The sequence below is a fragment of the Phodopus roborovskii genome, unplaced genomic scaffold (genome assembly GCF_943737965.1).
Source record: "Phodopus roborovskii unplaced genomic scaffold, PHOROB, whole genome shotgun sequence".
NCBI lineage: Eukaryota > Metazoa > Chordata > Mammalia > Rodentia > Cricetidae > Phodopus > Phodopus roborovskii.
In genome coordinates, this window is record NW_026126622.1 from 2,405,058 (window position 1) to 2,422,344 (window position 17,287).

Consider the following 17,287-nt stretch of genomic DNA (forward strand, 5'->3'; position numbering starts at 1 on the left):
AATAAATAAATAAAAAGGAAAACCCACTCTTCCAGCTTACTACAAAGCTTCAGTAATCAAAACAATATGGTACTATCAGGGGATAAAGAAATACAACATGGGAATAGAATTCAGAATCCAGAAATAAATCCACATATACAAACCTTATCTTTGATAAGGACATCTGATGGGAGATGTCATTCTGTAAATGTTTCTCATGCTGGTTAATGAATAAAGCACTGTTGGTCAATAGGAAAGGAAGATAGGAGGGGCTAGGAGATAAGGAGGAAATAGGAAGTAGGAAGGAGGAGTCAAGATGGAGAGTCTGGAGAGAATAGAACCGCCAGCCACCTCTCGCTGGTAAGATCACGTGGAAATACATAAAAATGGGTTAATATTTAAGACAGAGCTAGCCTATAAGAAACAAGTAACTGGCCAACAGAATTATATCTAATACATAGTCTCAGTACATTAATTGGGGCTGGCGCGGCGGCCAAACAAGACCAGGCAGCGGACAGAAAAACCATACTCCTTACAGGCGTCAGTCAACTAACTCCATTCAACAGAGAAAAATAAATTTCAACTATTTCCGGAACAACTGTGTTTGCATATGCAAAATAAAAAGTAGGACTTCAATTTTACATCCTGTATAGAAATTAAGTCAAAGTGGATCAGAGCTCTAAATATATGAACAAAAACTATAAAATCAAAGGAAGACAATTGGTATAAAACTTCATGACCTTGATTCTTACATATGATGTAGCTTGGATGTTGAGCATTCCTCAAAGGTTTAATCCCCAGAGTGGTGATGTTGAGAGGTGGTACAACTTTTAAATATAGATCCTTGGAAAAGTCATTAGCTCATCAGGTCATCAAGAGTATTAGTTGTAATAGTTAATCTCAACTGTCAACTTAATGAGCTCTAGCATACCTGGGAGACCAGCATTTGAGCATGCATGTGGGGGATTATCCTGATAATTGTGACAGAACAATCTGTCCACTTTGGGTGGCACCATTCCCTGGCTGAGACTCTAGGTGTATATATACCAAGGAGATAGTAATCAGAGCACAGCATTCCTTGCTTTCTCTTGCCTGTGGATGCAATATACCCAGCTGCTTTAAGCTCCTGGTGCTCTGACTTCCTGGCCATGATAGATATTAACCTAGAATTATGAACCAAAATAAACCTTTCTTTCTTAAATTGCTTTTGTATAGATATTTTATCACAACAGCAGGGGGGAAAACAGTTCAGAAAGCAGTATCAGAAGTGGGGTTATTACTGTGTTTAACTTAACCATGTGTTTCTTAGGCTCTTGGAACTACCTTGTGGCTAGATTGTGGAAGAGTTTGGTACTTGGAACTAGAAAAACCTATCGTGCTTGAAGCAGCATTTCATGAGCCATTTTTCTGGTGGGAGGTTGGAAGACAAGAATGCTAATGAAGGACTTTGTGAGATGGTTCAGTGGGTAAATCTATCTGATAATGCAAGCCTCATGGCCTGAGTCCAACTACCAGAGCACATGTAAAGGTGGAAGGAGAGAACTGACTCCACAAAGTTGTCTACTGATCTTCATATGTATACTATAAATGTGTGCGTGTATGTACAAGGACTCTAATAGGGCCTGAGCTTCATGACATATGTTGTCAAAAAAACTGACTGCAATCTGCCATGTCTTTAGAACTTGAATGACGTTGAACTGAAAATTAATGGACTAGGTTGTTGGACAGAGAAAAGTTCAAGACAGTAAAGCATTCAGACCAGGGGTAAGAAAGCAGCTGCAATAGTTAAAGAGACTAGTGCCACTGAAGAGATTCCTCCCACATGGCACAGGGATACTAGGAGAGGTGTCCTCAAGATAAAACCCTACCCAGCTGAGGCTCTACCATGTGAAGGTCCAAATTCATTGGAAAGCCTGGGCTAAAGGGGTTCCCTGTTCCTCGAAGACGACTGTCTGAGGATGTTTTGCATGGTTTAGTTGTGGTCCAGTGAAGCTGTGGTCTAAGAGTACCAGTTGTGTCTCAAGCTGGCATCAGAACTTGGTAATCTCATTCATGTGGAACTTCCCGGCAGGTGTGAAAGATGCAAGATTGGGGGATCATGCAGTCCTGTTCCACTGCTTTGGAGGTCAGCTGGGGGCAGACAATGAGTGTCAGGGATGGAGTTCTTGCAGGAAAATCCTGAGAAACTACTGTGTGAAGCTATGGAGGTTAATTCAAAGTTGTAATTGGGACCCCAGGATATTGCAGAAGCCAGGATCAATGAACATTCCCTGAGGAAAACTAGTTTTCTCTATGTTGTTTTTAACTCTATGACTTTTTATTTTTTTATTTTAAAAAAGATCTCCATTATTTATTTTTGCAGAAGTTATTTATTTATAGAAGTTCACCTTAAGTCTCAGAAAAAAATGTAGACTTTGGACTGTCAAACTGTTGGATTTGTTAAAGACTCTGAGCACTTTTAAAGTTGGACTGTTATTTGCATTATATGATAAGCATGGGATTCTGGGGGCAAGGGGTGAAAGGCTAGTTTTTAAATGATGTCTTTGAATGTCAAATTAGCAGGGAATGGAGTTGTGACAAGTCAATATAAACTTGATGAACTCTAGACTCATCTGGGAGACCAGCCTCTGGGCATAACTGTGGGGGATTGCCTTAATTAGGTTAACTGAGACAGGAAGACCCACTGTGGGTAACACCATTCTCTGGGCTAGGATCCTAGACTGTATAAAAAGGAGAGAGTGGTCTCAGCACAAGCATCTGTTGTTTCCTCTTTCCTGAGTGTGGCTGTGACCTGACCAGATGCCTTAAGCTCCTGCTTCTGTGACTTCCCCATGATTGACCACAAACAAAAATGGAGTTCAAATAACCTTTCCTTGCTTACACTTTGGGGCATTTTGTTATAGCAACAGAAAAAGAAATCAAGAGAGCCCTCAAAGGAGTTTGTGGAGCCTGGCACCTCCACTCTTCTCTTTTATTTTCTAGAAATGAGGTTTAGTTCACCACGTAATCCCTGCCATTGTCATCTGGTTGCCATCTGAGCCACTCCAAGTAATGAATCCACTCTATTTTGTGCTGGCATCACCAAAACAGTAGACCAAGGTAAATCCATTTTTCTTTGTAAACTAATTATATCAGGTATTTCATTATAGTAACCGTTGACTAGTAAATTATTACAACAAAAACATGAGCAATGAAGAAAAAAATTAGGAAAATCATACTCAAGGAACTAAAACTTTTTTATAACTCAAAGAACATTATTAAGAAAATTAAGCTCAGAAAATAGTTTGTACTGGCAAGAATATGGAGAAATTAGGCCAGTTGTACATTGTACAGTGTAATGGAGACTTTGTAGAAAATGGCTATAATAATTCCCTGACAAAGTTTAAAATAAGAATCCTATGATTTAGAAACACCTCTGGGTACATAGCCAAAAGAATCTGGAAGCACAGACTCAAAGTGATATTTGTACATTCAGGTTCATAGCAGTGTTGCTCACAAGAGACAACTATTCTGTAACAAATTAGTGGAAGTCTAGGGGTGGACCAGTGGGAGAAACACTTGCTATGCAAGCTTGATGACTGGAGTCTGGATCCTCAAACCCATGTAAAAGCCAGAAGAGTATACAGGTGTCTGCAAGTTCAGCACACAGTTATGGGATGGGAGAACTAGTGGAAAAAACTAGGCTGGTGTATGAACAACAGCAGTGACTATCAAGAGACCCCATCCCAAACAAGGCTGAAGGTGAGAACGGAGAACCCAAAGTTACCCTCTGATCTTCACACGAATACCTTGCACACATATGCATAGGCACACACACACACACACACACACACACACACGCACGCACGCACGCACGCACGCACACACACACACACACACACACAAGGAGAGAATCAAATGTGACTTATACAAACAGAAGGACAGCATTCAGCATCAAAAGGTAGGAAATTCTGATGCACATTGCATCATGGGAAAGCCTTCAGCACATTATGCTAAATGAAGGAAGCCAGATGTAAAAGGACACACAACAATTATGTTTATAAGAAGAGCCTGGAGTCCTCAGATTCATGGAGAAGGAAAGTAGAATGGCTGTTGCTGCTCACTGGAGGAGGAGACGATGGAAACTGGTGTTGAACAGACACAGGGATGTTGCTGGAGAAAATTAAAAACTTACAATATATATGATGATCATACAATAGTGAAGTATACTCTATGCCATAGGATTGCTTACTTACAAGTGATTAAAATGGTAAGCTTTGTGGTAAATTTATTTTACCACAGTAAGAAATGGGCACACTGAAATACCATTTCATGTGCACTAGAATGGCTATAATTTAGAGGAAAATAAACCAGAAAGTAATGTTGGGTAGGATGTAGAAAACTGGAAACTCCTTGCTTTAGGGACTTTGAATAGTTCAACTAGATAACAGGATGATAGCTCGCCCCTCCTAAGTATTTGCCTACAGGAACTGAACTGAACAACTGGCATCCTCTGCTTGCCATCACCAACTCTGGAGTGTGTTATCTCAGACAACCACTGTGGGAGAGTTAGAAATGTGAAAGTCCCAGGACACTGATGCAGAAGAGTGTCTGTATGAAAGTGGCTTGTTTATGTTCTTGCCTTTAAAAATATCTTTCCTTTTGCCACCATAATAACTGAAAAACAACTAAGTCAGTGATAACCAAGCTATAATATGTAGAACCTCAGAGGTTAGGTATAGAGTAATGGAGAGAGGTGCAGAGGGATAAATATCTTTCAGAAAAGGAAATAGAATAGATAATTATGATTGGATAAGGGGACTGGAGCAAGAGGACCAAGTTGGGAGGAAGAAAAAGGAGGATGACAAAGGGAATATAGGTAGGGAGAAACAACTAAAAGTAAAGCCATGCGAATGGTAGTATTGGAACCCAATACAGTAGAAGCTTCCTAAAATATACAAATATATAAAGACAATCTAAATAAAACCAACAAATATTGGGGCAGAGCCATCTCTTGTCACTAAATAAAGCTTTGAATACCATGATTGGATTATATCTATGAGTTTTTGTCCAAAGGGCCCCATAGGAGTCCCCAACCATCTGATTTTGTATACAAGACCATAGGTTGTTCTTCACACACTGATGGCAAAGCTCTTTGCAGAAGATAGCACCTATACAACTCGGTGAACATGGAAAAGTTGAGCTGGTGTCTACATAGAGCCAACACCCCTCTACATTTTAGGGTACTCTGTAGACTGCTAAGATTTTACTACACCATGAGTAGGAAGGATTTTGCAAACACTGGGAGCTGACTGCTGAGTGGCAATATCCCACTAATGTTGAGCTCAGTCCAGTCATGCATGTCATCCTAATGTACCTGGCCCAGTCCTTCACAGATAGTGATAGTCAGCTCTATTTATTAAATTAATCCTGTATCCTAAGCTCTGTGTTAAAATGGAAAATTCTTATCACTTCTGAGCTGCTATTGACTAGAATTTTCTGAAAATCCCCTGAGAAATAACTGATGCTGGATTATCCAGAGAGGGTAATGAGGCTAAGAAGGAAGTTCCAGTTAAGTTAATTCAACTCACATTATTAAATCAAGTTATTAGAAATCTATGTATTCTAATGATTTCATTAGAATAAGAAGCTATTCATATTCATACACACTGACTCTGACAAAATTATACACGAAGGAAATGTTTTGCCTTTAGGAAAACTATCAAAATTATGAACCAAGCCACATGAGACGCTGTAATTTTCATCCATCAACCTAACAGAAAATGATGAAGTGAAATTTATCATTTGGATTTGAAGCATGAGAGTCACCTTCAACCAGAACCTTTTCACTAACAATTTTTACAATGAGAAACCAAAAGAAAACACTTTGCTCATGGGTAAATGGAAGGTGTCAGGATTCACTCTTCTCTCCTATCCTTTATGTTCCCCATAGCAATGGTGAGACAACAGCAAAGCACCAAGACCTACATGTCAGAATCTGATGCCCATAACCTCTGGGTTTAATGACACCATGGGCCACCAGCAACTCCTCTCCCCATTCTCCAAGAGGTTTCCCCACGACTCTGCTCCAAAACATCCTGACCTTTGTTTGTTTCTGCTTCCAGGTACCAGTGGGTCATTCTTGCTAGGAATGACTTTCTTCAACCTTCATCCAAGCTTTGAGGCTTTTCCTGTATGTGAAAGATAGGATGAAAAAAAAGAGCCAGGCAGCAGGTGGGGCCACCATGCTTCATGGTTTTGACATGGTTCCCCATCCTGCTGTAAACACTGATAGTACCCACCTCTTGAGTCCCTGTGGGAATTAAATGATGTGACAATGGAGAATCCTTGCAACACCTTGCCTATGGCACACTCCAAGTGCCAATCATCTTTCTATTAGTATTCATCCCTAAACTTACATCTCTGAGCTCCAGCTTTTAGCCTAGAAAGAGTTCAGTTGGAAGAGATCAAAAAGTAACCTTGAGTCTGCAACAAGAAGAAGCAAAAAGAAAAGACTGCTAAAGCTTAAATCACATATACTCTGACACACTGATAGTGGGGGCTCTCAATAACCCACTCTCACCAAGGAAAAGGTCATCCTAACAAGAGCTAAACAGAGGAATGTAGGAGCTGACTGATGTCATAAGCCAAGTGGAGCTAATAGATACTCATGGAACACTTTACCCAAACACATAATGAGTCTGAGAGCCAGAGGGAATGGAGGACACCAGAAAGCAAGGCCATCTAGATACTATGGAGTTGGGGCACATATAAACTTGCAGAGACTGTGGCAGCATGCACAGGGTCTACACAGGTCTACACCAGATATGGTCGTAGAGCTGAAGGAAAAAGTGAATACATGCCCCTAACCCTAACCTGGAAGCTGTCTCCAATTGATAGCTACTTGCAAATGAAAAGATTAATTTTCTCCTAGTGAGTCCCACTGGGGAAACAAACCACTGTAATGACAATAGATGGCCAACATTAAATGAACTCAAAGGCATTTTGGAAGTTTTTTGTCTCATAATGTTAAGTCAAGGTGTTTGTTAGTTTTCTACCATACATGTATGTATGTATGTATATATGTGTATATATATATATATATATATATATATATATATATATATGCTTCTGGTTTTGTGTTTTTATGGGATTCCTGAGTTTGCAAAGGTAGGGGTGGGGTGGGGGTTGGTACATTTTCCTTGGCCCTTTTTCTTGTTTGGTTGTTTTGTCATATTATAATTTGTTTTGATTTATCTTATTTTATTACTATTCTTTGTCTGCCTGTTTGTTCTCTAAAGAGAGATAGAAAGTGTATGGGTCTGGGTTGGAGGGGAGTAGAGAGGAACTGAGAGGTGTAGGGAGAGGGCAACCATAATCAGAATATATTGTATGAAAAAGAAAATCTGTTTAAAAAAAAAAGCTGCCCACTCAGAAGTATAAAATGAGAAGAGATATCCAAACCAACAATGCACAAATTGAAACACAATAAACAAGAAAAAGCAACACATGATTTCTCAAAAGCCTTAGATCTCCTCAACTACTGAACTCAACAATACTGAAGTATGCAAAATGTCACATGATGATTTCAAAAGTTAACACTAAAAAGTATTGGTTGACCACAAAGAGAATAAAAACTTACCAATTAAATGCAGAGAATGAAGAACAAAGCAACATAGAGGAAAAAATCAACAGCATGAATGAAATAAAATATGGAGAAAATTCAGGAAAGAAATTGATACTTTGAAAACAATGGAAATGTGGGGAAGGGAAAACTCAATGAATCATTTAAAAAAAAACACTTAAAAATAACAATAGACTTAAACAAGCGAAGGAAAAACTGTCAGGGGTGCAACATAAGATCCGGGAAAATTTACATTTTAAACGTCAACAGAGAAAAAAAGTAAGGCAAGTATGACCACGATGTCCAAGAACTCTGGAATAGCAAGAGACCAAGTAGAAGAATCCAAAGCTGAAATAAAATGTAAAGATATATACTGTGTCGTCAATGAAACTGTAGAGGGAAATTCACCAGATCTAAGAAAAGAAATAAACATTTAAGAACAAGAGGCTTTGTAGGGCAGCACTAATCTACAGCTACACCCCTGGAGCGACTGGGCATCCTGGGAGAAGCCATGGTGGATGAGGAGACCCGGAAAACCAGGAAGATGGCTTGGCAATAGAAAGGATGATGGGGAATAATTTTTAGCTGCAGAAAACATTAGTCACTGTTGCAGACGCAGAAAAGGGACCTGGAAGAAACGCAGTGAACGCGGAAGTAAGGCACAGTGCTTACCTCCAGTCATGGTCAGTTGAGCATGCCCATAGTCAGTGGGTTCTCTCACAGTCACTGTGGCGGTGGTACAGTGCGTCCCAGCTGCTGAGAAACTACTTTTTGGTGTAGCACCCACACACACTGTTATGCCGCCTCTTCCAGAAAAGCAGGCAGAGTTTGTGTGGCATAAAGTCTGCACTGACAACATGGATCCAGACCATAGACATCGGAAAGGCCTAGGAAGCTTTGTCTTGAGGGTCACTTCACATCGTGTCTTTTGTAGAGACAAAATCTTCTAATTGTTTTTGATGCAGGAAGGTAACTGGAGGAAGACTGAATGAGACTGGATTTCAGCTGAAGGGCGACGCCAGGTTAGAGGTGCTTCGTGCAACATTCAGAGTGAAAAACCTAGGCAGATTCACTGAGCTGAAAGGAGCACTGCAATACTAAATTGAGTCTTCATCTCCGACGTTCTGTGAGTAAGAGGGAGAGTAGCAGCCCCACTCTGTGCTGTGTGAAGAGGCCCAAGTGTGGCAAACATAGCACCAGCAGGTCTTACCCTTCCGTATCCCTTGCTAAATTGTTAGATTACATTACAGGGCTGGCTACCAAGGTCTAGTCCCTTGTTTGGTCAGTTTTTTACGCCTAATTCATTCCTGAGGCTAATCAACAAGGTTCAGCTATCAAAATGTCAATCAAAAAATCCTCATTTGGGTTCCCTAATTACAATGCCCAATCATAATTTACCAACCCATTCTAGCTCATTCTAATGCAGGCACACGCCTTTCTTTAGCCCCAGCACTCAGGAGGCAGGCGGATCTCTGTGAGTTCGAGGCCAGCCTGGTCTACAGAGCTAGTTCCAGGACAGGTTCCAAAGCAATACAGAGAAACCCTGTCTTGAGAAACAAAATAAAATGAAATAAAAAAGAATCAAACAAAAAATAGTATATATAAACTTTAAAAAAAAAAAAAAAAGTTAACACTTGCAAAGCTATTTGCTGCAGTTTCTGCCCCATCCAGATTCAGCCACCTTGTCTCTTTGCCTTGTTCAATAAAAAATCTTTTTGTGTTTGGAAAGCGGTGTTGGGTGTGGTCTTGCCTAATCTGGGTTCCAGAGGGGGAACCCCACTATACACAACTCCCTTCAGAGAGTATAAAACACATGGGAATGATGGATGAGTTTTTAGTGAATGGAATGCCATAAGAAAAGAACTGGGTGATGGACTGACTACAGAGTGCTGGGCATCACATGGACAGTGTATGCATCTTCTACTGATGATATTTTGGAAAATGAAGAACACTATGCAGATTCACTGAAGGAGTAATATTTTTTTTCAGAAGTACTGTGGCTGCAGGAAGCGTGAGTTTATGCGTATATAACTGGGAGCCACTGCTCAAGACTTGGCTCCTCCCAGTCGTGTGAGGAGCTGGCCCTGGGGCTGTGAGAACATTGTCATTGAAGGGAGAGGGAGTGACAACCAAGTTCTTTGATTGAGAAACTCCATAGCAGAGAGAGGCCAGAATAAAGGTGCTAGGATAACAGAGAATTGAAAGGGAACAGCAACTGAAGTCTAAAAATCTGGGGGAAATGTATGGGCTGATACCAAATGCTTCAAGGAATGAAAGAGCCTGGACCTGTAAGAAGCCCTCATCAGCTGTGCCATCATGCAGTTCAACATGTGCAAAAAGGTAATTCAAATTTGAATTGATGCTAAGAAATGCTTTAGCAAGATGTGATCCTGTGAATTGATCTTATCTTCAAAGTACCCCAAAGCAGAAGCACTCGTAAAAAGGAATTTAGCTGCTACCTCACAGGCATAAAAACACCCAGTAAATTGAACAAATCAGCTTTTGTTAACCCAAGTATAGTTACATTCACATAACACAAAAGGATACATTGCAATAAAGAATAAATATTACAATTTGAGTTTTAGTGAACGGGTGCGTATTCCAAAACGTTAATAAGATATGGCAACAGCCGGGCTTCTGAACAATGGTGTCAGGATGTTGGTTGTTTCCCGTGTGACCCTCTCAATGCTAGCTGTCCCAGTTCTTTCCATGTAGGGTGTCTTCCCAAGATGACATTCCCACCTTCACCCGGTAGGACCCACTTCTGCTGTAGGGCTATTTTACCTTGCCTTATACTTGAGCTGTTTAGTTTCACAGAGCTCAGCAGAAACTTACTGTGAAATCTGAGCTTTCCTTCAGCATCCATAGATCCCTGTACCATCTGCCTACACTGAAAAGTGCTTTCAGTTAGTGTTTCACCAAAATCTTGATAGGAGTCAGAAACTTTATACTGCCAACAATCAGCCTCGGTTTCCCAGACATACGGTAGAATTAACACATTATTGTGATCTTGGAATGGCTATATAGAAAGTTTTAATTAGGTATTATTATTCCCAAACAATTGTTAACCTCAGCAGTAAGTCTCAGTTTCTTCTGCTTGGCTCTGTGATTATGGCATTTCCATGTGTATGACACTCGTAGTGAACACATGTGTTGGAGCCTTCATCGTTAATGTGCTTTTCTATTGCCTGGCTGTGACTTTTGTAATGACGAATTGTGTTGTTGTTTTATAACGTGTGTTCTATGTTTATGATGCATGCTTGGAAGCCAAGCACTCTCATTCTGCTATAGGATCGTAACTGGTCACACACTATTTCTATTGTTTAAAAACAGTATCCTCAGTACTGTTTAACATTTAACTTTTTTTAACGTGTTCAAAATGTTGCTGGATTTTTATGCCAAACATAAAATAAATATAAAGGAAATGTTTTGTTTTGTTTTTAATGTAAGGCATGTAGAATTGCAAAGCGGCTTAACACCAGGTGACTCTCCAGATGGCATGTCATAGTTGCATATCAAAAATGCAGGTTAAAAAGTATTAACATGTATAAGGTGAAGAGGCCAACTCACCCACAAACACATCCGAATATCACCAGAGAACCCCAAATCCAGGAGGGACAGAATGATAGATTTTCAAGCCCTAAAAGTGAAAAACTGCTAACAAAGATTTTTATATCCAGAAAAGCCCAGAAAGACTATCTTTTTAAATTAATGTTTAAAAAAAAAAAGTACTTTTTTCAAGACAAGCACAAACTAAGATAGAATGTTATACACAGATATGAAAGACAATCAAGAGAGACTAGGGAAGTATAAAACTCATGAAAAGAATAGCTGAACACAGAACAAATGAGAAGGAATCTATCATGCACAACACAGAAAACTAGCAAAACCCTGATATTAAAGGGGGGAAGAAAGATAAAAACAAGCAATAATTCCACCAACCAGTTCTCCAGATTTACCCTGGTCATGCATGATTGGACCCCTCATACCAGCCCATCTCCATCACCTTAGGACTCTGCCTTTGTGCAAACACATGGTCGTTCTAGTTCTTGCCCACTTTCCTTTCCTTCTTCCCCATCTCCTTTCCATTTTTCTCTCTGCCTACCCTCAGAACGCTCTCTACCTATGACTCTACAGCCACCACACTTGGCTGGGACTTGGAAATGCCACAGCTAGTTTTCAAATTGATCACTAGAAACCAAAATGGGGGGGGGGGGCATCTCACACAACAAAGATACAACCAGACAGCTACATGAAGAAACAACTCAACATCATCACTCTGGGTGCTTGGATCCCAGGACAAAAAACACAAAAGTGAACAACCAAAGCAGAAGCAGAGCACTATATTAGGCACAGAGAATAAAGTATAAGACAATGACTTGAAAATAGCAATTTTAAATATGTTCAAATATTTAAAGAGATGTGAATAAATGCTTTAATGAGAACACAAAAAAGTTGAGTGAAACAATGAAAACAATTCAAGACATGAAAAGATAATTTAACAAAGAAACAGAATCACTAAAGAAAACCCAAACTGAAATAAAACTAGAAAAAAAAAAAAAAAAAAAAAAAAAAACAACCCCCAGGATATTAAACTAAAACCTCAGAAGTAAGCCGCATTAATAGATTAAAAAGACATGAAAGAGAGAAGTTCAGGTACTGAAGACAAATTAGAATAAACAGATAATTCAGTCAAAGAAAATGTTAAATCTAAAAAAATTCCAGGCACAAAACACCCAGGATATGAGGGACAACATGAAAAGACCAACCTGTGAATAACAAGGATAGAGAAGGGGGAAGAGAAACACAGGCCAAAGGCATAGAAAGTATTCTTTAACAAAATCATAGAAGCAAATGTGCTCAATCTAAAGTAAAAGGTGCTTATCAAGGCACAGGAGGCATTCAAGACATGACAGGACCAGAAAGAAAACTCCCTACAATAGAGGCACGCTGATCTCTATGAGTTCAAGGCCAACCTACTCTTCAAAGGAACTTCCAGGGAAGCTAGGGCCGATAAACAGTACTATACAGAGAAACCCTATCTTGAACAAGCAAACAAAGCAGCAAGAGCAAAGAACCAAGTCACATGTTGTTATAATACACATGTAAGTCTAATAAACATGGGGTTTTAGTGGAGACTCTGAAAGCCACAAGGGCCTGCACATTTGTACCTCAACCTCTGAGAGACAAGAGGTGCCAGCCCAGACTACTACACCCAGCAAAGCTATCAATCACAATCAACGGAAAAAGAAAGAAATTCAGGGTAAAAATAAGTGTAAGCAATTTATGTCCATCAACCCAGCTCTACAGAAGGCACTAGAAGGAAAACTTCAGTTTGAAAAGAAATTTTATTGCACCAAAGATGACAAAAATAGTAAATAATCTCAGAACACTTAAGTCAAAAAGGGGGAAGGGGCAAATCACAACAACAAAATAATAGGAATTAATGAACATTGATCATTAACAACTCTCAATATTCTCAATTCCCTAGTAAAAATACATAGATCACAGATTATATTAGAAAACATGACCCATTTTTCTGCTGTATCTTATAACAGAAAGACTGAAAAAGATAATCCAGGCAAATCGATCCAAGAAGCAAGCACACGTAGCTATCTTCATATATGCAAAGGATTTAAAACCAAATTAATCAGAAGAGATAGGAAACGGCACTACATACTTACTAAAGGAAAACTTCAAGAGGATAGTTCAATTCTAGACATTTATTCACCAATCACAAGAGCACCCACATTCATAAAAGAAACACTACAGTTAAAATCACATATTATCCCTCACAGTGACAGTGTCTTCAATACCCCACTCTTCACCAAAAGAAAGGTTATCTAGTGTGTTGATTTAATAATAGCCCCCCCTTTAGGCTCAAATATTTGAAATCTAGTTACCAGGGAGTTGGACTATTTGAAAGGAATGGGAGGATACAGAGACATGGCTTTGCTGGAGGAAGTGGATCACTTTGGGTGGGTTTTGATGTTTCAAAAACCCATGGAGGATGTGGCTATCAGCCTGCCTGTGTACTGCCATGCTCCCCACCATGTTGACAATGCACTAAATGTCCCAAACCATAGCAAGTCCTCAATGGAATGCTTTTTCTTGTAATAGTTGCCTTGGTCATGGTGTCTCTCCATAGCAATAGAACAATGACTAAGACATCCAGAAAAATCAAAACAGAGAAATTCTGGAGTTAAAGATCATAAATAAAATGGACCTAATAGACACCTACAGAACATTCTACCCAAACTCTAAAGAATATACTTTTATCTCAGCAGCCCATGGAAGTTTCTCCAAAACTGACTATATTAGTACACAAAGCAAGAGTCGGCAAATATTTCTGAAAGTTAAAGCAAAGTCCGGAAGCCTATCTGACCACCATAAATTAAAGCTAGATATTAAAAACAGAAATTGCAGAAAACCCACAAACCCATGGAAGCTCAATGGAAATTGGGTTAAGACAGAAATCAAGAAGTAAATTAAAAGCTTTTTAGAATGAATGAAAAAAAAAAAAAATACAGCATAGCAAGCATAGCACAAACCTTTGGAACACAATGAAGTCAGCCCCAAGAGGAAAGTCTCTCTCTCTGCCCCCCCCCCTCTCTCTCTCTCTCTCTCCCTCCCTCCCTCTCTCTCCCCACCCCAGACTGGAAGAAAAAGAAGGTTACTGCTGTGCCACAAACCCTTAAGAAAAAGAGAATGAATTTCACAGAGCTGAAGGTGAAGCGCTTTCGGAAAAAGTTTGCACTGGAGACACTCCGGAAGGCACAGAGGAAGCTCATCTATGAAAAGGCAAAGCATTATCACAAGGAATACAGGCAGATGTACTGGATGGAGATTCACATGGCTAGGATGGCAAGGAAAGCCGGAAACTTCTATGTGCCTGCAGAACCCAAGCTGGCATTCATCATCTGAATCTGAGGTTTCAGTGGTGTGAGCCCAAAGGTCCGCAAGGTGTTGCAGCTTCTCCGTCTTCGAGAGATCTTCAATGTCACCTTTGTTAGGCTCAACAAGGCTTTGATTAACATGCTGAGGACCGTGGAACCATACATAGCATGGGGGTACCCCAACCTGATGTCTGTAAATGAGCTCATCCACAAGCGTGGCTATGGCAAAATCAATAAGAAGAGAATTGCTTGACGGACAATTCCTTGATTGCGCGATCTCTTGGTAAATATGGCATTATCTGCATGGAGGATTTGATCCATGAGATCTACATAGTGGGAAAACTCTTCAAGGAAGCCAACAACTTCCTGTGGCCTTTCAAACTGTCTTCTCCATGGGGAGGGATAAAGAAAAAGACAACTCACTTTGTGGAAGGTGGCGATGCTGGCAACAGTGAAGACCAGATAAACAGGCTTATTAGACGGATGAACTAAGGTGCTGCCTGTGGTATTTTTGTAATCTGGTCAGTTAATAATCAGTCACAGCTTGGCAAACTGGAAAAAAAAGATAAAACCTGGAGAAATCTCACACTAATAACTTAGTGACACAATTGAAAGCTGTGAAAAATCAATAAGTCAATAAGAAATAATATCCCAAAAGAGTAGAGGAGAAAAAAATAATCAACTCAGGGCTGAAATCAATGAAATGCAAACAAACAAACAACATAAAGAATCAATAAAATGAAAAGTTGTTTCTTTGAGAAAAATCAACAAAATTGAGAACCTTTAGTCAATTTAGGCAAAAGACAGAGAAAGAGAGAATCCAAATTAGTAAAACTAAGGATGGAAAGGAGGAAATCACAATGGATACGGGGACTTTAAAAATCTGTATCCCCAAAATGGAAAGCCTAAAAAAAAAAAAAAAAGTCTTGATATATACAACCCACCAGAGTTAAATCAAGATGAAATGCACATTTAAACAGGCCCACAAGCCCCAGTGGAATAGAATAGTAATTAAAAATATCCCAATCAATAAAAGCTCAGGGCCAAATGGATTCAGATCAGAAATTATACCAATTCTTCAAAGAAGAGCTAGTGCCAATACTTACTCCTCAAATTACTCGGCAAAATAGAAACTAAAAGAACATTTTCTACTTCATTTTACAAAGCCACTATTACCCCAATACCAAATCAACAAAATGAGTAAACAATAAAAGAAAATTACAGACTAATATAATATCCCTTATGAACACAGATTTTTTTTTAATTCTCATTAAAATACTTGCCAACCAAATTTAAGAACATTAAAAAAAAAAAAAAAAAAAAAACTGACCATCATGAACAAGTTGACTTCATACCAGAGATATAGGAATGATTCAACATACATAAACTGATAAATGTAATCTACCATATTAAACAGAATGGAAGACAAAAATCACATGATTATCTCACTAGATGCAGAAAAGGCATTGAACAAAACTCCAACATCCATCCATGACAAAGTTTCTGGAGAGACTGGGCATGCAGAGGCACATCTCAACATGATAAAGGCGGTTTACAGTAAGCCCACACCTAACAACATCCTAGACAGAAATCTTCATATCTATTCAATACAGTAATTGAAATCTTAGAGCAATAAGATAGCTGAAGGAGATCATGGGGATACAAATAGAGAAGGAAGGAGCCAATGTATCCTTAATTGTAGATGATATGTATACAAAAAAAAGACCCTAAAAACTCCACCAGGAAACTACTATAGCTGATAAACACCATCAACAAAGTAACATCATACAAAATGAACTCACTAATCAGTAGCCCTCCTATATACGCAAGACAAAAGGACTGGGGGGGGAGGGGAATCAGGAAAACAATACCTTTCACAATAGCCTAAAACAAACAAACGAACAAAAACTCTCTAATCATACAAGTGAAGACTTGTATAACAAAATCTTCTAAGACACTGTAGAAAGAAATTGGGCTGGGAAATGGTGTCACACCTTTAGAAGCAGCACTTGGGAGGCAGAGGATCTCTGTGAGTTCAAGACCAGCCTGGTCTACAGAGTGAGTTCCAGGACAGCCAGGGCTGCTATACAGAGAAAATAAATAAATAAATAAATAAATAAATAAATAAATAAATAAATAAATAAATAACAAAAAGCCCCACTTAATTAATTTTAAATAGAAACCTAAACCTGAAAACAAATAACCCAATTGTTAAACGTATGTCCCTTTTCCTTCTTGATTGCCTCATCCATTAAGAAAAATGAAATTCACAGGTAAATGGATAGAGCCAGAAAATGTCATCCTGATTGAGGTAATGCAGATTAAACAAAACCAATATTATGTGTTTTCTCTTATGTGTGAATGTTAGCTTCTAAGATTTAAATGTGTGTGTTTCAATCCAAATAATCATATAGATTAGGTAGATAATAAGGGGGAGGGATTCTCAAGAAAGGGGTAATATAGAATTATAAAGAGATAAATGGGAAACTAGAATAGGATGGTTAAATGGCAGGAAGACGGGAGGGCAGAGTGAAGGAGGGAATATGAGGGACGACTAATACTAAAGGCATTTTTGAAAAGCTATTTGTAGAAATTTCCTAAAAACATGTACATATATGAAAGGAATTGAAATGGAGTTGTCATATAATGAATGACATAATGCCCTACTTATGTCACTAAGTAAAACCTCCGATAACAGGAATGGATCATTTCTTGCTAAGTGGTTGGCCAAAGGGATCTCATAGAGCCCACCCCAAACATCACAGGCTATTTATTACCAAGCCTATTTATTGGTTGCTCTCCATAACCT

At 39.1% G+C, this 17,287-nt stretch overlaps 2 pseudogenes; both read left to right on the forward strand.

The window, feature by feature from the left end:
- The first annotated feature begins 8,125 nt into the window (after positions 1-8,125).
- On the forward strand, positions 8,126-9,970 carry LOC127238022 (sorting nexin-4-like; annotated as a pseudogene).
- Positions 9,971-10,311: 341 nt separating this feature from the next.
- On the forward strand, positions 10,312-15,036 carry LOC127238023 (60S ribosomal protein L7-like; annotated as a pseudogene).
- Positions 15,037-17,287: the final 2,251 nt, after the last annotated feature.